This window comes from Poecilia reticulata, chromosome 7, assembly GCF_904066995.2.
Source record: "Poecilia reticulata chromosome 7, P_reticulata-male-v2, whole genome shotgun sequence".
Lineage (NCBI taxonomy): Eukaryota > Metazoa > Chordata > Actinopteri > Cyprinodontiformes > Poeciliidae > Poecilia > Poecilia reticulata.
In genome coordinates this window covers 33,974,009-33,997,165 of record NC_088836.1, presented here as the reverse complement: position 1 = coordinate 33,997,165, position 23,157 = coordinate 33,974,009, and the positions used below count along the sequence as shown (strand labels likewise).

The 23,157-nt window shown below is 40.1% G+C and overlaps 1 protein-coding gene and 1 long non-coding RNA gene across 7 annotated transcripts in view; one reads left to right on the top strand and one right to left on the bottom strand.

Annotated features, from left to right (window-relative positions):
- LOC103468055 (neural cell adhesion molecule L1.1-like) overlaps positions 1–17,058 on the bottom strand; it is a 50,008-nt gene extending 32,950 nt beyond the window's left edge. For 3 of the 6 annotated variants that reach the window (XM_008414890.3, XM_008414893.3, XM_081609415.1), the window contains exons 1-2: positions 16,872–17,058; positions 12,909–13,076 (exon numbers count right to left, since the gene is read on the bottom strand). The gene's annotated coding sequence lies outside the window, so the exon portion shown is untranslated. Of the gene's footprint in view, positions 1–12,908; positions 13,077–13,167; positions 13,364–16,871 lie in introns of all 6 variants that reach the window. The other 3 variants (XM_081609414.1, XM_008414892.3, XM_008414891.3) reach the window with 3 other exon arrangements.
- A 3,611-nt stretch (positions 17,059–20,669) lies between these two features.
- On the top strand, positions 20,670–21,439 carry LOC145552331 (uncharacterized). Its single transcript, XR_014088341.1, has 2 exons — positions 20,670–21,005; positions 21,111–21,439. It is a non-coding gene; the product is annotated as an uncharacterized LOC145552331 (long non-coding RNA).
- The last annotated feature ends 1,718 nt before the right edge of the window (positions 21,440–23,157 follow it).

Here is a 23,157-nt window from a genome sequence, read left to right as displayed (position 1 = left end):
TAAAACACTTTGAACTGCCTTGCTGCTGAAATGTCATGTACAAATAAACTTGATTAATTGGAACTTGATTGAACATTTCTCATTTTAGTTTTTTGTTCTTCTCCATGAAGGAGTTCTCATAAAATTACTTCTTCTGACTATTTCACTCAGCTGGCCTCATTCCCTGTGAAAGTGTAAACCTCTAGTTTGTCCTGAAATCCAAAAAATAAATAACATTTATTTTGGTTTATCCATAAAAATGTGTTACATAGTGTACATTTATAAAACAAGGGATAAGGAGGTTTTCTGGTTCTAGAACATATTTACTTTGTTGCAAAGGCTGAAAAGGTTTCCGACCTTTGACCCCAGACGTTCATCCAAAGAATGTACCATTATTGGGTTCTGTTTTATTAATTTTTCCAACTCCATAAGCATCCATCCATTAATGTTGGTCTTGCTGTCAGTCGTGTGCAGCGGCTTATCTCCTGCACACAGTCTCACCTGGGGCCACTTAGAGGCTTTCAGCAGGAAAACCTGAACCACGCATGCATGACGGGAACAGCATAAAACCCGACCGAGGATCTTCTTTCTTTGAGGAAACGTCACCCAACATGCAGCAGACTGTTTTTTTCTGCTCCTAATCTCTGTCACCACATTGGATTATTAATCCCAGCCTTCACCAGAGGCAGAAATGAGGTTTCCTTTCCACTACTTGGTGAAAAACCAAAGACACGGCAAACGTTATGTGTGTCAAACAAACTAAAATGTTGGGTTCAAGCTGGAACCCCAGATTTAAATGGTGTTTGTCAGCAAAAGAAATCTTCTGGTTTCACCACATTTTACACTCTTAAATGAGGAAAATCCGTCCAACAAACGAGCTTTTGATGCGTTCTGTTGGGAAAACACCAAGAATCCTGGGTGGGCGTTTTAAGATCCAATATGGCCGCCGCGAAGTGGCAGATAAACTATTTATTTGAACTGCAGACGGCGTGTATCTCTTTAAAACACATAGTTGGCTCACAGTTTTCTCTGATTAAGTATAGCTGAATTTCTGTGAAAACGTGAGAACAGATTAACACGTTTAAATGTCTCCTGATAAACAAAACGGTGGGGTGTGTCAGTATGTGGGTGTTTTTGATGTTTTCTTGGCTGTGGATCAGGGGTGGAGGGGCTGAGCTTCAGCTAATTGATCTCCAACCTGCCAGACGTCAAAGTGTCCTTGGGTAAGACGGGGAACCCCCACACTGGCCTCGATATGCTAATTGCTGTGCAACGGGGCGTGCATTGTGTGAGTCTGTGTGCAAATGGGTTAATAATAGAGCGTCTGATAACAGCTCAATCTGTCTGCAAAAGCAGGAAATAAAACGAGTTCATTTATCAACAAGAACATCTCCAACAGATAAACTCTTTCCTGCCAGGAAACATGCAAACCTCTTCTGGTAAACAGTTTCACAATATGGTCCCATAAACAAAAAAACAGCTTTCAGAAATCACTACAGATGATCATACATTTAATGTTTAAATCTCAGATAAAATGTCTTTGAGACAAGCTGAAGCGTGGCTCACTGTTTGCTTGGTGGGTTGACTTCAACCCCCCTCCGACTCTTAGGGTGTTTATTTAAAGGGTCTATCTGCTCTGTTAGACCTGAATGTGTCTTTAAGAGAAAATGGTTTAAATGGAGGAATTATTTATTAGTGAAGGCCTCTACATTTATAATTAAAGACGAAGAAGAACAGAATAACCAATAAACAATATAGAAAGGTAAAGGCAGAAGCCAAAAACAAAAAGTTTGTCAAAAAAGTGAAAAATTACTAAATTGCGTATATTAACGCTAACTTGAACAGGTTAGGCTAGTCCCACGGTAAATACCAAACATGTTTGCTATATTTCTTTGTTATAATGAGATTCCAGTCTGTTCGGTTCTGTCGATTCTGAGCTGTTTAGGGCCTCCTGTCACTTTAAATCCAATTAAGCCACTGCTGGCCACGCCCCCTAACTCAACGTTTACACTCACATGTAAAAATGGCTGCAAAACAGATGTGCAATTACACAGCCATTCATATTTGAAAAGCAGAAGTGGAGCCTCCTTCACAACCAACAAGAATGCAGCAAGTGGTTTCTGGATGGCAAGTCAACAACAAAGCACTTGTCTTTTCCAGCAGCCATTGTAAAGCACATACAGTGGTTAAACTAGCTGATCAAAAGTGCTGGAGCTCAGCTTAGGGGTTACTAGGTAACAGGCAGAGTTCCGCTGGGGTTGCTAGGTAACAGGCAGAGTTTCGCTGGGATTGCTAGGTAACAGGCAGAGTTCCGCTGGGGTTGCTAGGTAACAGGCAGAGTTCCGCAGGGGTTGCCAGGCTGTTTTTAGAAGCCATAGAAACTCAAATGGAAGAACAAAAACATGCCAAATGTAGATTTTGCATATGTTCCCTTTCAAAACGTTCCTCCTGTGTCTCTCTTATGTTGCATTTTTGTGACATTTACAAACTGAAATCTAGAATAAACTCATTTCAGTGCCCAGAACGTTTTTTTTCTCATTCAAATTAGGCGTTAAGCTGAAACACGGTCGAAACACTTCTGGGTTACCACACCCCTTAAATGACCGCCCACACGCACACACACACACGCACGCTCACACACACACGCACACACACACACACACACACACACACATACACACACACTTCTCGTAGACACAAAGCCACTTGCCCGTGTGTCTTTGAAATTTCCTGTCCCCAACACGACAAACAAAGCAACTGCAGAGGAATGCATAAATCTGTCATTAGTGAAGGCACGCTGCTGTCTGAACAGCGACCCACTCCGGGTGGGTTCCCACTCCAGCTGGGGTCCATTAGATTTAGCCGAGGGGCGAGAGGTTCCAGCTGAGAGCGGGGCGAACCCTCAGGGCGCAGAGACGCGTCAAGCAAAGATTTCTCTCCCATCGTTATTCTGGATTAGTCAAGGATACAAAAGTTACCCCTGATTAGTTAAGAATTAAGGTAAAAGTATAATCTTCCCAGGAACTTCAACAATCTACTTTCACCTGTTTCTACAACGACATATTTGGGCCACTGCAAGTAGAAAAAGAAAGTAGTAAATTTCTGCCAAAAAACTCAGAGATTTAGAGACTAATCTCGGAAATTTTCTGGAAAAATGTTTTTTTTTCCAGAAAATGTCTGAGAATAATTTAAAAACAGAGCTTTTTGGTGTGAATTTTCTCCATCTACCATGGCCTTCAGGCGCCTTTGTATATCATGATTATAAGACGACCCTTTTAAAATCCTACCTCAGGTTTATCAGTCCTCTGACTGGCTGTGGGATTTCTCCGGTGCTTCTTGAGGTCTGAAGACAAACTGCAGAGGAAGTGCGCTTCATCCGCCAGGCAGACTAAAACCTCAACACCTGAGGAGGAGCGTAGCGCCATCTTTTCATATTTTCTCACACAGCAGTGGAGCTTCACAGCAGATGTGATCTATGCAGGACGGGATACTGAATGCAGATATCATCTGGTTTTGGTACCAGATAGTGCAACTTACTGCTGAGGATTTTTAATTTGAAAGCAGGACTTCATCTCTGCTCTCAAAACTTCTGCTCTCTTTCCAATATTCTCCTCAGATTTTCTCCCAGCACAGATCAAATCGAACCGCTCGCAAACATCTCTGCTCACTTGCAAAAGGCCCTGATCGCAAAAGACGCCGCTGTTGCTCATTAATATTCATAAGCACGCTAGTTGCCCGGATGTTCGGACAAACAAAGCACAACAGAGAGAAATCTGAACAAAGATGAAGATGTTTCGGGAGTTTTGTTTCAATATTCTTTGGTACAGAAGCTGGAGAAACTTAAACGATGGTTGAAATGCAGAGGACTCAAAGTGAGTGGAAACAAGGCAGCGACGGCTGAAAGGTGGGTTTGTTTTCTGGCTACGGACAGCGAGGCAGCTACAGGGAGGCCGAGTACCCAAAGACTGTACCACAAGCGGAACAAGTCAGCGTCGGGCCAGGGGGCGGGGCCAATGACCAGGCCCCTCAGGTGTATCACCTGCGCTGCTGGAAACGTTTGAGCGGAGGGGGTTGGGGCGCGGTGCTGTGCTGTGCGGTTTGGGCCATTTAATTTTTTACCCAGGAAGCACATCGGCTAAACCGTGAGTCAAACAGTCACTGGGACTGACTACTATATATTCCATTGAGGGACAGTAACTTTAACATTACTTATACCTTTCTGAACAGGTGAGGGCGCACTTTCTCCGTCTATAATCAGACATTAAAGCGACTTGAAACCATTCCTCCCTCCCTGGCACCTCCAGACCCGGGCCCCCATGGACACCCGCCTGGGCCCGGGCCGGGTGGCAGCCGCCCCCCCCAGACCCTCCCATAGCTCCGCGCCTGGACTGTACTCAAGTACTTCAACCTATTTTTACTCAAGTAAAAGTAAAAAGTAGCATCCATGAAATTACTAAAGAGTAATAAGGTATTTGTTAGAAAGTCTATTAAAGTTCTGAGTAATTGATCAAATTATCAATCCTTTAATATTTAACAATTAGTTCCTACCCAACTCTGCTTGTTGGTAGTAAAATGGCAGCGCTTTCTAAATTTAGCAATCGGTGCCATTCTTTTCTGCTCTCGCTGTACCGTCGCCTAGCAACCGTTCCAGCCAATAGAATGGCGGTGTTCCTCTGGGTGCGCTTGATAATAACTCCTGGGTGTGCCTGTGTGGCTACCACAGATAGCTGTAGCTCCTCCCCTTCGGCTTTCTGCTCCTTCCTGCGTGTTACGGCTGTCAGGAAGTCATGACATGTTTACAAAAGAGAAATCGTTTGATTTCCAACTGAGCTTATTGAGACTTGAAGAGATTTTGGCCAAATCGCCTGCGATCGTTTGTCGTAAACACAAAACTGATCTGTGTTCTCTGTAGTCAGTATCTGACTTAAATGCCTGCTCTTCGTTTTACTGAAACTGTTTTAGACTAAATCGATGATGTTGCCAATTCAAATAGATCTGATTTTTTTTTACTACTTTTAAATATTTTGGATAAATATAACAAGCAGGTTGCTTTCAAGCTGTAAGTTCTCGACTTTTGGCAGTAAAATTCCTCCATACATGTTTGGCGAATTGGCTTTGTTCAGACTCCACTTTCTGTGATCCATTTTTCATTCCCCACAGCGTTGGTCTGCGTTTTTTCCTGAATAATCCTTTATTTTACTCTTTTTTTTTTTTTTGCTTTGTCAGCACACACCAAAATAACCCATAAAAAACTCTCTGCTTTCTGTCCACTGATCTTCTCCCCACTCTGCTTCCTGCAGAGATTTTCTGGTGGAACAAAGATAAAGTTATATAGATCACTTATGTTTGCAACTTATCGCACAAATATCTAATTTATTTGTACTGACAGGCAGAGAAAAGAAAGGTTTGACTGATGGATCAGGACAGGTCTGGCTCTCCATCCAGGTTTTATATTTAAAGCCAAATCACTGCAGAAATATTTGACATAAATTCACTGTTATTCCCTGATGGGAGGTTTTGTTTCTTCTTTTATTTAGAAAACCTTTTTCTTCATTTCCTGTGAAGCTTTAGCGCTCGTCAATGAGTCAGAGGGGAAAGACGTAAATTTGCCCAGTGAAATATGTGTTGATGTCCCTCCCATCACTTTCTGTCGCTCCCCATCGCCATGGTAACCTCCAGCGCCACACGGTCGGGTATCCGTCCCCATCCCCCGTCCCTCCCTCCGTCCTCCCATCCCCCTCTCCGTCTCACCACACCTCATCTCCAGAGCCACTCCCAGCATCCACTTGACTCACCTCCAAACACACACACACACACACACACGCACACACACACACACACACACACACACACACTCTTCCCGTCTCCATGTTCTCCGCTCTGCAGCGCGTAGAGCCACAGACTTTTTAAATCCAGTCCAATCATAGAAAGGAAATCTACTCGCCTTCCATCTGGAGGAAAAGCTACAAACCAAATGCATTAATTATGAGACGTCTGGAGAATTATTGCCTAAGTCTAAAAGGTGTTTATTTTGTTTTAGGGTAAAACAGAGACAGCTGGAGTTTAGCTTCCAGTGCCAAATCTGAAAGTGAGTAAAAACAGGAACATGCAGACAAAATAATCACAAACATTTAAGGCAACAGGAAGAGGTGAAATAATCTACTTCATGATTTTTATCGTCCATGAAAGCCTCATTTTGCTCTCTATAACCTACTCAACCGATCTGAATAAGTTTGGACTGTCAGGGAAGATGGCCAGGAATTTTTAAAGTGAAGATCTGTGAAGTTATTCAAGACTTCACAGTCTTGAATAACTTCAAAATCAATCATTTGAATTCCTCTCTCAGACCGCAACCCAACTTCCTCCATTATTATTATTGTTATTATTATAGTCACAGTTCTGATTACAGACGCTCTCAGTGAGTGCCAGCTGGAGACGTCCTCGAAGGAAGCGAAAAACCACTGGACCAACCCATCGATATAATCTGCCTCAGAGGAAGGCCCGAGGCTCCCTCTGTTTTTGTAAACAGAGGGAGCCTCGTTTACAACACCTTAAAAGTAACTCTCTGTCTCTTTAAGAATCTCCTGCTCCATTAACCTTTTAACAACTTTGAAATCATTTGTCAGTGTTTCACTGAGAAGTAGCTCCTATAATGAGCTCTGCAGACGTTCCACCAGCTGCTTGCTCCTTCAGACTAGCCAGCACCAATTAGCAGAGTGAGAACTGGTGGGGGATGAAGCTCTGAGGAGGAGCTGACGGCAGATAAACGCTTCTCCTGAAACGGTGAGTTGCTTCTTCGCCATTAGCACATTTAGCAGTGAGTGCATGAGATTGACTGACAGCGATAAGCCCCGCCTCCAGGCTCTGATGGCTATTTGCCAACCTTACCTCTGTAATGATTCAGGCTTATTCCTCCCCCCCGGAAGCAACTCGACATAATCTAAAGGTTTTGATGGCTGGAAGCGTCAGCCTTCAGTTTGCATCAGCTTCAGATCAACAGCAGCTCCCCAATGTTGCAACATTGTCCAAAAAATGTATGCCTTTCAGTCCACAATGTGCAGCTCTTTGTGACTCTGTGGAAAACATCACCGAGCTCATCGTTTTCCCAAAACCCAACGCCGCTCATTCCAACATGTTCGTGTAAAACACAGGAAATGACTGTGCAGCATTTGGCCGGCTGTCAGATGAGTGATGATAAAACAGTTAGCCGGAGCGCAGACCAACACAGCGGCCTCTGTTTTTCTGGTCACGTGATAATAATAAAAAAATCAGAGGTCACATATTTGTTACTCGCAGGATGAGTGTTTCTCTTTGTTCTGCTGCTTCACTTCAGCGAATCCGTTTAAGTCACCAAAGTTAGATTAGCTGCTTCTGACCAGATTAAGGTCTCGAACTCAGATAAGCTGCTTAAAACAGTCTCTAATGTGAGCTAATGTTCACTCCGACAACACACACACACACACACACACACACACACACACACACACACACACACACACACACACACACACACACACGCATACACACACACTCCCAGAGGAAGTGGGTGACTGAAGGAAGAAAAATTAAGCAGGGCACGCCTTAATTTCATTAATACAACAACCTCGTCTTAATGGGCACAAGTGGAAAAAAACAGAGCAAAGCAGAAAGCAGAACAACGGATGAGAGAAAGGGATGATGGATAAGCAATCCAGAGGATTAATTTAGCTAATCTCATTTAGTCAAGCAGACCTCCATCTAACCCCCATTTCTGATAAAAAAAAAACCTTTCAGTCTGGCTCTGAAACGCTAAAGACTCACTTTGTGAAAGGACAAGAGGCCATTCTTTCCTTTATGTGGGACAGAACCTGGAAGCAGAAACTGAAAAAATGGCACCAGAAAGTCAGAGAGCTATCAGAAAATCTTGTTTCTGAGGTGAAGTTTAATGCTTCCAGTAGAGTTTTCCAATTATTCAAACACTTTAAATAAGTGGAACCGCCGTAGTTTCTGGGTTTAGCGACCAGCATCCTAGATGCACAACGGAGCGTTAGCACAGATCCTTCCTGCCAGCAGCAGCTGTTAGACTTCATAACCATCACTTCTCCCAACAGACTTAGGAACTGTTTACACTCCTGCTGGCATCTTAACAGCTTTTTACGCATTTTAAACAACATTTCTGTTCATATCTGCACAGCTCTTTTTATTGTCGCTTACTGTAAATATTTAGTTCTTTTTTAATGCACAAAACACACGTACATTTTGAAAATCTTTTACAAATCTTTTCAGCTGCATATTCCTAATATAGTAATAAAGTCGCTGAGTTGGCAACAGTGGAATGATCATTATTAACTGTTAACATGCAGACATGACCTGCTGGGTGGATGTGGAGGCTGATTTTCAGACCTTTTCTTGACATGGACGTACCGGCCGAGCACCGGTCTCCCAAACGTAAGGCTGATTCATGAGCGAACTCTTAGTTTCGGCTTTCTTGTGTTGCGTCGCCAGCCTGTTTGTGCACGAGGTTGAAATTCCACATGCGCAAACTTTGCCAGTTGCTTTGCTGGAGGAGGAGAGTGATTTTCGCCGAAAGATAAGCTGGAGATGAACGAAGGGGGAGCGATTTCGAGCTGCTCACACCTGCTGTTGGCGATGCGTCCTCGTCTCCCAAACCGGTGGAAACGAGTGTAGGCTCTCAGCAAAACAGCAAAGTTTGAAGGCATCCGAACCGAATTAGTGCAAGAATAAAAGTTCAAACAGCAGGAGGTTCAATGAGCTCCAGGTTTTTAACTGCTAGCTTGGCTTTATGTTGATGTTGTATAGATGTAGCTCTGTCAAAATGAACAATAAATCAATTAATGGCATAATAAAATAAAACAAGCTAATAATTTCCATTTGAGTGATGTAACGTTTTTCTCCTTCTACCAAAGACTGGATGATAAAACTCTTCAGTCTGATGCTTCGTATACACAGACTTTATAACTCATTTATTTACATTTCTGTTGTTTGTTTTGGACATTTAAATGTCTTCCAGTCCCAGTGTTAAAGGTTCATTAGAAAATAAAGCTTACTGAGAATATGTCACCATACTTGAAAATGGTCTCGAAACAACAATATTATTGTTTATCGTAAAAACGTTTGGGACAATTTATCGGCCAGTAAAATGTGTAAATGTGGTAGGTCTAATTGCAGCTTTAGTTTATTTTCATGTAGCTTTGATGAAAACATCTGAACGGAGTTTTACATCTCAGATCCAGTTGAGAGTTTGAGTCGAGACAGAACCGGTATTTCTCAGTTTGTGGTTGTTGGTGGAAACAGAAGCTCAGGAATCACTGGAACGTTTTTCTGGTACCTAAAGTTCATCTCATAAAGGAGAAATATACCGTATTTTCCGGACTATAGAGCACACCTTACTATAAGCCGCAGCTACAAAGTAAAAAAAAAACTGGAAACGTACATCAGCCGCTCTCGGTTTTCCGCTATCTGCTGATGCAGCCCTCCGTCTCCAACACCGAACCGTGGATTCGTTCAGGCCGAGCTGAGGTGCAGCGGCTACCGATCTGCACTGCCAGATCAGTAGCCTTCAACTGGCTATCGATCTGGCATCATCTTCGCGATGTTTCCATGATGAGTGTCATGATCCGTGTTTCTGTGTGTTTATTCTTTGAGTTTTTCTGTGTGATCCTGTTCCCTGTGAGTCCTGTCTCTGCGTCTTCCCCGTTGATGGTCTCCCAGGTGTGTCTCGTTCCCTTGATTACCCCATGTGTATTTAGTCTCACCTGTTGTCTGTGTTCCTCGTCGGGTCCTTGTCTATGTTGTTTGTATCTGGTCAGTCGGCTTGGTAGAACTGTCAAGTCCTGAGTCGACTAGCTCGCGTTACGCTGAACTGTTGCTACCGGTGCTGAGCTCTAGCCTCCCGCTCTGCCACGCTTCCAGCCTTCTGATTCGTGTAGAGCAGATTCCTTCATTAAATCATCATTTCATCTACATCCTGGGTCTCCTGCGTTCATTCTCACCACCGCCAACCACACCTTATGACAATGAGAGGCTATGAGTTTGAAAACATTTCTCCGTCGTGCCTGCTGCTAGCATGTGCTTGTTCTAAATGAAAATTACCGCGTTCTTCTTTGATTTCCAATTTTTACTTCTAATGATTCACTTCCTGCTAAAGCGCCCCCTGGTGGTTGAAGAAAAATCCACAGAAAAAACCACATGGGGCTGCAAGCTACATGGTTCAAAACATGGGAAAAAAGTAGCGGCTTATAGTCCGAAAAATACGGTAATTAAAAATAAACATTTTTCAACTAAATTTACAGCCACAAATTAACTATAACAACGATTTTCAATGAGAAACGGAATGTGCATGATGGAATGGTTAGATTAAATCTTTACTTCAAACAAGTAAAAAACAAAGCAAGAATGCAAATATATTTATATATTATAAATATATTTTAAAGTTTTATATATATAAAACTTTAAAAACCAGATGAAAAGGAGTAGGAAGAAGTCCAAGATTATTAAATCTGATTGTCTCATGCAAATATATCACACTTTATTCATATTAAACATTAAGCTTTGCTTGTAATATTCGTGTAATAATAAAATCTAGTCTGAGACTTCACTGAAAATGGTAAACATCATAAACAGATCTGGGCGAAAATCCCAACATGTTATGAGTAAAACTAATTAGGGAATAAAAATCTGCTGAAACCAAGACGCTCAGCGACGCAGAGCGAGTTTGGGGTTACACAGAAAAAGGCCTCCATGTTATCGCAGTTTGGTTCCTTATGAATAAGCTCTGCTCAGTGATTTAATTAGGCGCCTTGGCAGCGACAGTGAGGTCATTCAGCGCCGTTGGTCATGAAACAAACAGAAGGTCTATCAAACATCATCCAGTTAGTGTAAAGACTGGATCATTTTCAGATCAAACTGAAGCTTTAAAAGACGTCTTCATATTTCTACTGGCATCCAGGAGGAGACGTTCAGCTTTCTTCTTGTTTTATTTTCTATCTTCCTAATTGAAACTCTGCCATGTATCTCGCTGAGTAGTTATGCTTTTATTGTGAAAGACTTTAATAGCGCTCTAATGGATTATTGACCGGGGGGAAAAAAAGAAGTCACCTGGAAGACGATAAAGAATATTTTACTTTATTAAGTAATTAAGACCGAAGTATTTAAACATATGGATTACTTTCATTTTGGCTTCCTCTAATGACAAGATTTAAATGGGAGATAAAATAAAATGAAATCAGCGAGACGAGAGAGACTGAAAGTAAACCTTCAAACATAACAGAAACTCAGTGATGTGAACATTCAATAAATTAAAATACGCATTCTGATTGTTAAATAACCTAGAAGCAGGTATTAAAGAGTCTTCATTTCTCTCTTAAAATGTTTTATCTGAAAGAGGAATATCAGACGTTGGCTACATTCCCACCAGGCCCGTTTAATCCGTCGTTTCCTTCAGTGGTTGTTGGTGCAGCGCCCCCTCAGGCCGGGAGGGGAACAGGTCACTCAAAGGGTTTGGCTGGTTTGACTCAGCGCATTGTGAAAGTTGATAGCGTCTCAGCAGACCCCACACATGCTGGACATGAACTGTTTAGACCTCTACCTTCAGGTTGGCACTAGAGAAACAGGTTTTCCCCCAGACTGTCTCTCTGACTGACACTAATCAGGAGATACTCAGGGCCCAGATCGATATGATGCATGTTAGCACTGATTCAACCTCGTCTTCTCTTTTTTTTTAAAAACCCTGTATTCCCTGTATGGCAACAAACCAACAACAGGTAGCTGGATGAGGAGTTTATCTGCATTCATTTTGCCTTCAGCTCATGTTAGAAAAACAAACAACAAATAACTGGAAGGTGCTGTGCTGAGCATTAATTATTCATCTGAACTCTTCTGGTTTCTGCAGTGATTGTACGCCTATTTTATTTTCTCTAATTTAATCCTAAATCCTTGGAGCAGTCTGATGGTCTCTGTGCCTGAAGGAGGCGTCGACCTTTTAACCTCTGGTTCGTAATCCTGATTGAGTGCAGCTGCTAGTTTCCGTTTCTGGATGATATTCCAATGTTCCCAAAAACTTCTAAACAGAAACATTAAGTTTCTGGAACGGCGTTCCTAAAGCTCTGACCTCAACCCCTTTAAAAAGTAATGGACTTAAAACCAGGGTCTGTTGAAGGAAACAATTTATGAACTCCAACAACTCTGCCAAAAAAAAGGTGAAGTTTCTCAGAATTAAGGCAGACGTGGTGCAACGCAGCGATTTAAGTAATGCTGCAGCTGACTGTGGAGAAAAAGAGGGACTAAAATAAATCATTTTAATTTATAAATGAACATAACTTCTGACAGCAGAATGTCTAATGTCTTGATTTGAAAAGTCAAACCAGATCAGGAACAGATTATTCTTCACAGAAGGTAATCTGGAATAGTTAGGAAGCTACACACGTGTAAATAATTTCTGCTACAGTGCATTATTTCATTCAATATTAATAAAAACAAGCGCCTGCAGATGAAGGCCGATGTCAGAGTGGAGAAGGAGGAACTCCTCCCTGAAGGCTGATCCAGTCCAGTTTCTGAGCCGCCTCCTGACTACAGGTGACAGCAAAGCAGAAACGTGAATGAACCAGAGAAAAACCAAACGCCTCCCCGACTGGTTTCATTTTTCCAGGCCAGACTGCCACTCCTACCTCGATCCACATGGGGATTTCATAAAGCAGACACACACACTTTGGGTCAAATTTAAATCAATGTATCTCCGAGGTTCTGCAGTCCAGATTAAGGCGTCCAGGACTCGTTTCAGTGTTTCACAGACCAACTCAGAGACATTTCAGCTTCCCGTACCTGCGGCTGTGTTACGTAAGAGACGGTTGAGCCTCCAGCTGAGATCCGTCCTGACACACAAACACACTGACACCAGACACACGCAGCGGCCTGCGAAGCCTTTGTTTTACCTCTGCAGGTGTTTCCCCGTCTTCTATCCCTCTGTTTTATCCCTTCGTTTTCTCCTCCTCACATTCCTGTCTCCAGCTCCGCTTCTCCTTTATCTCAGCATCTTTTCACTTCTGTCTCCAGTTCTGGCTCGTTCCCTTTCTCCACTCTTTTCTCTTCTTGCTTTGAATCTGCAGTGGATCATAAAACACACCCTTCAGAGCTCCGTCTCCAAACCCCCCCATTGCTCCGCTCCCGGCTCTCTGATTGGCTCATCCGCACCGATGACATCAGCCTCCTCCATCGCAGCCTCCCTCTCCTCTCCATCTATTCCCTCGGTACTTCGCGCCCCTCCCTTCTTCTTTACATCCATCTCTCTTGGTCCCATATTCTGCTTTTCATTTTTACTGGTGGTGAACTGGTTAGATTGTTGGAACACGGCTCTGCTGTTCCTTCAAAATGCTGCTACATCACATCTCTGTGTGCAGGGATGACAATTATTTCAGCAATCAGTTGATTCAGATTTAACTAATCTTTAAGCAATAACTGATTTTATGACAACATTTTAGGTTTTATCCCTATTGTCTAAAAATGATAATATTGTTGTTTTGAAACCATTTTCAAATAATATAATGTAATTACATAATGATAATGCAAGAACACGTTCTCAAAGATCAATAAACTTTAATTTCTGATGAAGAATTAACACTGGAACTGGAAAACATTTTAAATATCTTAAATAAATAAACAAAACTACAGAAACAGCAAATAAAATGAATCATTAAGTCTCTGTAAGGAAAACTGTCCTTTCTAAAAGGGCTGGTTGAAACAAAAGCACCAGACTGAAGACTTTTCATTCAGATTTTGGTAAAAAGAGAAAAATTAAAAATCATGCAAATGGAAACTATTGAGTTCGTTTTAATTCATCATGCGATTATTTGATTTACTGTGACAGGCCTGCCCATATATTTATGTTAAAAAAACGTTAATTAAAGATGCTTTTTAACGTTTTCCGGCTCCAAGCACTTTAATTAGTAACTTCACATTAATTTTCATTCAGACAATTAGCCTTTTTATCTATCAAAATAAAAAATTAGCTATCTGGTTTTTAATTTTGCTTAATAAATGTAGTAAGTTGTATTTTTTGATATGGAAATGTTCGTATCAAGAATAATGTTATTTTTTATGCAGATAGACTTTCACTAATTTTACTACTTAAACATGGAAATATAAAAATGTAAATTTTGTCTAAATATTTTTTACTACGTTTGTTTTATTATGTTTTCATCCATATTTAATGTTTAAACTGCTCTTAGACAGTGAGATTTTCCCCTTTTAAAGATTTTCATACAATCATTATGTATATATTTTTGATTGATTTATGATTTTATTATTTTACCACCAAATGTTTTGCTAAGGCTAAAGTCTAATCCTGTAAAATCTTCGGAAATGTTTTGATGATTTAATCCATAGTTTAATTGCTGAATGTTTATAAATCAAATAAAGTTTTTTTTTGTCTTCTATCATCAGCTTGTTTCCCGTTGCTTCACTTTTCTGTTAGACCATTAAACTTTAATCTGCTCCTGCCATTATTTTGACATGTTTTCTGCATAAAACACTGAAGACAAATTAAAATACACTCATGTGACCACTAGGAGGCGCTACCACTCACAGTTTTAACATGATGGCTGCATACCGCTGAATTTATTTGTCTTTTAGTGATGCTGTGGGCTTCATTCACCCTTTCTGCCATAAAAAAAGGTGAGCATCGCCATAGCAACCAGCGCTCGTTTCTTAATGAAGTCCATCTTCCAGTTAGTTACCAATTCTTGATAAAGCTAACTGAGGAACCATGGTTTAACTTGCAGCAACTACGTCTGCACCATTAAGAAAACCCAGAAATTTTCTTGATAAATTTTGAGATTTAGTATTTTAAGAGTTGTTTTTCTCTTTTGAAAGTGATTATTGCAAAGTCCTGTAACGCCTCTCGCCCAATGACAGAGGGAATAGACAATGGGTGGGTAATTGCTTGTGTGTATTTATTACTTAATAAAATCCACAGCATCACAGTCATAAAATAATTTTGTCTCGTATTCAGTTTGTGTTGCTGGTTGTTCAAGGATTTTTTAAATTTGAGAAGAGGATAACCTAAGATATGAAACAATGAATATATGGTGCATTATATATTATTTCATATTATCAGAGTCATTGTCATAAATGTTTTAACCCTGCAGTGGTGAGTGGAACCATGTTGTTTTGTTTTTTTGTTGTTTCACTTCCTGGTTTTATTGCCGCTCTGTTTTCAGTCATTTTTTGGCAGCCGTTTTCATTCTGGCAGCTTTCTGAAGCCGGGTGCAATATGGCGACCCATTTGTGCCCTTTTTGTCAAACACGTTGGGAGCCGAATGATAATCGTTGTGAATGCCCCCCGCGGTTGGATGTGGCTCGTTTGATAAAGGATGTGGCAACCCCATGTGGTGCCGCTGATCTCGCTCTGCTAGAGCATATGTTGGGCTGGAACCGCGTGTCTGAGGAAAAGCACCAAGAAACGTCTCTGCAGCATCAACCAAAGAACAGACAGGAGAGTTTACAGGATGACCCAACATGGTGGGAGGAAAACTTTATGAGGCAGTGTAGCCCATCTGGGATTATATCCACAGCAGCAGTAGACAATTTGACACTAAAAGAACAAAAAATTATTTCTTTGCTTGTTAACAAAGAAACTTGTGTCGTTTGAAAACTGTTTATTTTTAAAGTGGAGCTAAATCTGATGTGAAAACAGTTTTACATCAAATATTTGGGGAATCAAACAAATTTACGCAAAAATATATATAAACTTTAAAACGGGCTGCACAGTGGCGCAGTTGGTAGAGCTGTTGCCTTGCAGCAAGAAGGTTCTGGGTTCGATTCCAAAAACATGACTGTCAGGTTGATTGGTCTCTCTAAATTGTCCCTAGGTGTGAGTGTGTGTGTCCATGGTTGTGTGACTCTGTGTTGCCCTGCGACAGACTGGCGACCTGTCCAGAGTGACCCCGCCTCTCGCCCGGAACGTTAGCTGGAGAAAATGGATGGATGGACTTAAAAACAGCATGCTTAGCGACCAATTTAGACAGTTTATTAGCAAAAAAAGAGGTTAGTTACCCTTTAAATTGTACTAGATTTGTAAGGAAATTGGTGGATGTGGGTTGAGCCCGTTAAAAACACAAAGCGATAAAAAGATTCTGCATCAATTCCAAGTCACCATGCACTCTTAGGGAACAAACATCGGCCAAACACCAACCAAGAAACACGTTTTCAAAAAAAGACTTCTGGCACACACTTGGTTTGATATAACCAACCATTTTGGTTATATCAAACCAAAATGGGAAATGTAACTAAACTATTCAAATAGCAGGGAAAGGACTTTATTAACTATCACAATCCAATCAACCACTAATTCTGCAAAATAACTTAACTAGAAATTAATAATGGGTTAGCTCTATATGTTTAAGCTTCTCTGCATATCTTAAAGTATAAATAAAAACTGTAAAATTGACTTATTTTGCCATTTGCTCAGATGCATTTTCAGGACGAAAAAACTATTTTAGCCACCAATTTGGTTGGCTATATTGTTATTATCTGAAGCAAGAGTTGAAATAAACTTGTGCCAACGACTAAGATATTTTTAATTAAAAGAATAAAGCCATAATATTATAAAGTCAAACTATTAGTACAATAAAGACGCGAAATTAAGCAAAAAAGAGCCGTTTTAATGAGAGCAATGCTTCAATAAGAGCTGACGTGACCAAAAATGTAAGTATTTTTAAAATGACTAATAACAGCTTCATTCTCCTAATTTACAGCCTTACTCTGGTAATATTATGATTGTATTCTCATAAGACGTTTTATCCTATCCTTTTTATTCTCTAAAAAAAACAAAGAAACCTTACCGTGGCCCTAACACACCGTCATAAAAACGATGCCGTTATATTGTATTATTAACCTACCGTCTCCGGCCGTTAAGGTTCAGCTCCTCCGTTATGGCGGTGGGTTGAACCGTAAGAAACGTCTGTCTCTGAATTCCGGTGTCTTATCAATCTGATATCTCTCCATTATTACCTGCAGCTATGCTAACAAATGGCGGGATGAGCTAGCAAACGGCTAACCAACGTTCACTGAACGGACGTTTAATGGCGTCTCATTTTACGTCGGCCGAACGTTGGCAACGTCCAGGGCTAGCTAGCTAGTCTGTTTTGATGAGTTTATTCTAGTTTTTCTGTCACAGTTTTCATATTTTACCCATCTGAAATCCTCTTCTTTGCTACCTGATTGAATAGTTTAACGTCCTTTCTGTCTTTATTGCTCAGTTTGTTCAGCCTGCGGCCAGGTTCAGTTAAGTCTTGAACTGTTAACATTTAAATTGCTACTATTATGGCTTTTCAGGAAAACAAAGCAGGTTTTTGCCGTATCTTGATTACATCCTCTTCTTTTTTCCCCCCCATGTTCAGATCTTCTGCTTTGCAAATTGAGTTTGTTTCTAAGCAGCTATCTGGTCCATTATCTCCTCCACATCAAGTGGGTGGTTTTTCTCCTCCATACATTTCCTCCATCCTTCTTAACTAAAGCTTTAATTCAGTTAACCTCAGTGTGTGTGTGTTTCTGTGGATGTGTGTGTGCAGGAGAGAGGGGATGGTTAAAACGCAACAATCAATAAAATAGATGCTGATCATGGTTTGTGTCCTTGTCTCATGTCTGCCATTGTCTCTAGGACATGTCATCAATACACTGAGACGTCTGTAGGGATGCTGTTTACTAGAACCGTGACTCAGTCTTCTTGACTGGAATACAAAACATCTAGAAACACACACATACACACACTCTGATAACTTGTTGATCAATAACAACCTGTCATACCTTCATCTCTTCAATGTCAGATTATAAGGACAGCAAAGATGAAACAGGATAAATATTTTAACAAGACTTGAAATGTCATTCTACAGAAATGTCTTGCATATTTTTTATTTTTGGTACACAATGAATTTGCTTTTTGGTACTACAAGTGATTTTAGGTTCCTTAAGGTTTAATTATCCCACAATTAAACTGTAGATTTAGACGACTTTACAGCCTAAACCAGGAGTCCTCCATGCCCCAAACAGCATTAACTTCTGGGCAGCGACCAACTTTACTGCTACAAAATATGTAAAGAATTGCACTTTGGAATGTTTTTTATTCAATATTCCTTAATTGTTACATTTATTTAGCATAAATACTGTCATACATACTGATTTTAGATGGCTATAAGATCTGTTGCATAAAAGTTTACTATCAGGGGACATGCTATGACTTTATAACCACATAACATTTTTCAACAGAATCCCTTTTGATTATGAATATGTAATATTCTATGTTATTCACATCAAAGTTGGTATTATCACCACAGTTTATGTGTTTTGGCAACAGTTTTCAATTCTCATGGTATTTGTCTTGTCAGAAACTTTTGCATTTGCTTTGAGGAGCAAAGCAGCTTGATGAATTTGACTGGCAGTCCAATTCATCAAGCTTTATTTTACGCATTATTTTAACTTTATATAAATATATGTTTTATTTTTTTGAAAAACAGAAAGAAAAACTTAAGAATAAAAAGGGGTTTCAATTGTTTTTAATTTTTGAATATTTTTCTCATTTAATTTTCTCTCCAACTTTGAGGCCCCTCTGGCGCCCCTTGGTGGCTATCCAGAGGATCGCAGCTCCAACACTGATGTAAACTACGGTGGCTATAATTACTATATCTAGATAATTATTATATCTAGTTTTAAACTGTGTTTTTGTTTTTAAACTGTAAGAGTTTTTTTATTATTATTATTATTATTATTATGTTGTGTTTTACTGTACAGCACTTTGTATCAGCTGTGGTTGTTTTAAAGTGCTTTATAAATAAAGTTGGATTGGATTGGATTTAATGTCGTAATTAAATTAGATGATCATTTTCCTCTGCAGCCTGGTGTTGCTCACCTCCCGTAGCCATCTTGCTGCTGTTGGGAGACAAAATGTTGATAAATTGGAATATTTTTATAGTTTCTGTTGCAGAAGAAAAATATACTGTCCTACTCCTGCTCAGCTAAGTAAAATGTCTAAAAGTCTAAGCAAAAATACTACCTACAGGGTTGTATTGAATATTTTATAATTTCACAATATTTGAAGTTAAATTGAAGATGCCAGGGAAGTTACTAAAGCGCTATTTGTGTGTTACCCACAAGAGGGCGCTCTAATATAGAAAATAATACGTTTCTATGTTCTGTGGAGTAATTTAACTTCCTTATAAGAACTGCTCGGAGTTTATAAGTTTTTAAGATTCACAGCAGAAGCAAACTGTCTGAGAAATGTAACATTTGGTTTGTTTCTTTCTTTTTGTTGCCTTGGTAAGGTGAGAGGGAGAACTTGACCTTACCATCTGTGTTTTTAGGAGAATTTGGTTGTAGCCGATTCATCACTAAAATTAAAAGAGATGTGCAGTAAAGATCAGAGAAAACATAATCTTATAGTGAGTAATCAATTATTGTGACAATCATTTAATCAAATAAAATTAGTTTGCCACATTCTGCAGATTTTTTATGTAACTACATTATAATCCTTCGTAGGGATTATCCGGACCGTTAAGACAGAGAGGTCAGAGGTCAGCCCAGGAGCTGGTGGGTGGGGCTGGCTGCAATAACTTTTCTTTTTTACAAACATGTACATGATTAATGTAAGTGAATGAAATAATGTTCCACATGAACTAGATTCTTGCTCTTAATTTTTACAGTTTTGCACAATCTTAACCTGAAGCTGATAATAATATGTAATGATTATATATTTACCCTTTGGCTCGCGCGCGGCGCTCTGAGACATGCGCAGTGTTTGTCTCGGAGCGGGAAAAGATGCCCATCTAATCATCGGTAATACATTTACCTACATAAATCGTAAGAAAGCAAATAATGACGTGTAAATTCAGAGACGGTGAGGACTACGTCCAACTGTTAGCATCACTTTTAAGCTCCGTAGAGGTTAGCAGAGATACCTGCACAGTCACAAATATTAAGTAATTAATAAGTCACGTTATTGATTGGATTTTAATCTGTATGTTTTGCATTCAGTGAAAACAAGAATGTTGACAAATAAACTGGACAATATGCTGACAATTTAGTGACATTTCCACTGATGTGGTCTTGAAATAAAATGCCAAATCCTCAATGTCCAAGACCGAGACCATGAAAAGAGGTCTCCAGACCGGTGTCTTTGTGTTGGACTGCGATGGATGTATCCTGGGAAGTTAAACTGTAAAATAATTCAGCTGGAGGTGAAAAGAGTTTCAGGGAAACTTTTTATCTTCAAAATCAGCTTCATCTTGTGACTCTGAGCTGCTAATTAGCTCTGATGCTAACATTCAGAGCCCGATATCAGCTGGAAAAGGTCCAGTCAGAGAAGAGACTGTGATCATTTTAATTTGGACCTGGCAGCAGTGGATTCAGGGTGGAGGTATTGAAGGACCAGCTTGATGGCGCAGCAGGACGAAACGTTTCCAGCCTCTTGATGAGTGGAAATGAGCCCAGCGAGTCAGAATCTGCAGCAGAAGAGCCAATGGCAGCATTTCTCTCAAAAAGGCTGGAGAGGATCTCAGCAAGACACGGTGAATGATTCAAACTCTCCAAAATACTTTAATATCGAACCCATAGGGGGCAGTGCAGAGCAAAGGTAAAACCTATGTCAGCCAATCAGAATCCTTCAAAACAACCACAACTTCCGGTTAGGAATTCAACATGGCGCCGGGAGGTTCATTAATAGGTTGAACTGCTTTTAAATAGCAAGTCAATAAAACACAAGATAATGTTGATTGGGAATCATGTGGAAGTAAGTATGTGGAAATATTGTACAAGTATGTGTAGCCGAGTGGTGAGGTGTTGTTTCGCAGTGGCCACCAGAGGGAGCTGTGTGTGCCAGCTCGTTAGAGAATGGGGTGAAAACCGTTAGACCGGAAGAAGCAGCTCTGTCCTGCTAGCTACGGTGTGCTAACGTTCATAACGGTTTTCTGCGGTCCTAAACAGAAGATTTTTGTGAAAAACTGTGGGGCTTGTTCGGGCTCTGTGAGGAACTGTGGAGCTTGGTATGTCTTGGGATATTGTGAGTTTCTGTTGAATGATGTCTGGTTCTAGTTAAACAATGATCTGTTATTTCCCTGAATGTATGTTTATCTGACCTTACTATGCAGGGCCAGTTAGGGTGAATGGCCCGTTGCCTTCCGCGATTTCGAGTTGTAAGCCAAGTTTACTATGTGAGTATTTTGAAATGTTACACTAGGTTTATCATATTGTAAGAAGTCTGTGTGATTTTATTTATTTTTCTTTTGTTGAAGCGTGCCTGCTTCGGTTGTTTATGCACCCAATAAAGAAAAAGAGATTTATTTGATTCCTGCTATTAAAGTAGCTGTCACTATAAGATCTTTAACCAAAATTTACCATTCTGTATAACTCCAAATAAATTTAACAATACTCTTTTTCTATTAGAGTATTCGGGAAATAAAGAAAACCCCATTGATAACTTTGTGTCTGGGTTCCTCATTTTACCAGGCTACATATTTATAGATGTTTACATAACAGTATAAGCTTTTATAATTTTACATTTTAAGGCTATTTTAAAGCATTATTTTAATGTATTAAATTTACACATGGACAAAATTGCTGGTGACCCTTTGTTAAAAATATCAGGTGTTTTGGTTTAAGGCCCTATTCCTGTGACATCGATTCTTAACTTTTATCCTGCAGAAAAACTACATTTCAGTATTTTTGGTCCAGTTTCCAGTGTAAATATTATTATTATTATTATTTTTAAGTAAGTTTTGCCTTATTTCAAGTGCACTAAGATATTTGCACTGGAAACTGGACCAAAGATGCTTTGTAGGATTTTGTAAACAAAGTTTCTTTTGGGTTTTAGTTTATTTTCTGACCCTTCATATGGAGTAAACATAATAAGTGCAAATGGTGTAAACAGAAAAACATGTTGTAACAGTTATAAAGGAAAAACTCTGCTTTTACATGTACATGTGGTTGAACACGATGCAGTTAGTTGTTTTCAATGTCATTAAAACCTCTTTAGAAAGCTCCCTCTCCCACTGGTGGGCTCCCGCTGCTTCCTGACACTTATTAATGCCGTTGCCTGGAGGGGCCGTGACTCCCACAGTCACTACTGCAGTCACGGCGTGGGAACACATTACAGCCAAGCATCAGCACGAACAAGCTGCTCACGCTCACAAACATCTCCCAGTCGCTGCGTTTCAGCTGAGCAGACAGCAGGCTTTGTTACTGACAGACTTTAATCTGCATCAGGGGAACATTGAACCAGAACACGGGATAAAATGGGGAAATGTTGAACAATTAAAGCAAATTACTCCAGATCTCTGTTTTAGAGATGGTTCTGATGTGGTGCCTTAACAGTGAGCTAATTGTTGTAGCGTTTTCTCATTTTCAGTGCGTTTAGCTCCCCTGAACCAGGGGTGTCCAAATGTGGCCCGGGGGCCAGTTATGAGCCATTCTGTGTGGCCCCCCAACTGCAATTCAAGAATTATGAAAACCTCGCCTGTCCATCACAGGCTTCATGCAAACTTTTTGTTTTTAACCAGGGTGAAATGGTCACCCTGATTAAAGATGATATTTTTTATTTTGTAATTTTCTCACAATAGAAAATGTTATAACACAAATATGTAAAGACTTATACTGAAAAGTTGACTTTTATTTTATAAAAAGTTTATTTTTATAAAATAAACTTTTTTAATTTATTAAACTTGGCTAAACATAGCAGGTGTTTTGAAAGGAAGCGACTAAAATCTTTTTCTTATAAGATAATAAATGTGTTCAATTAATCCCAAAAGAATTTGAAAACCAAAAATTTCTTTTAATACAGAAAATCTGCAAAATCATTTTAAAGCTTTGGATAATTTTTTTACAAAAAACAACTTTACTGCAAGACACTCGAGTGGAGGAGTTTCAGTATCTGGGGATCTTGTTCATAATGAGGGAAGAAGGGAGATCGACAGGCGGATTGGGGCAGCGTCTGCCGTGAAGCGGGCGCTGTACCGGTCCGTCGCTGTACCGGTCCGTCGCTGTACCGGTCCGTCGTGGTGAAGAGAGAGCTGAGCCAAAAAGCAAAGCTCTCGATTTACCGGTCGATCTACGTTCCCACCCTCATCTATGGTCATGAGCTTTGGGTCATGACCGAAAGAACGAGATCACGGGTACAAGCGGCCGAAATGGGTTTCCTCC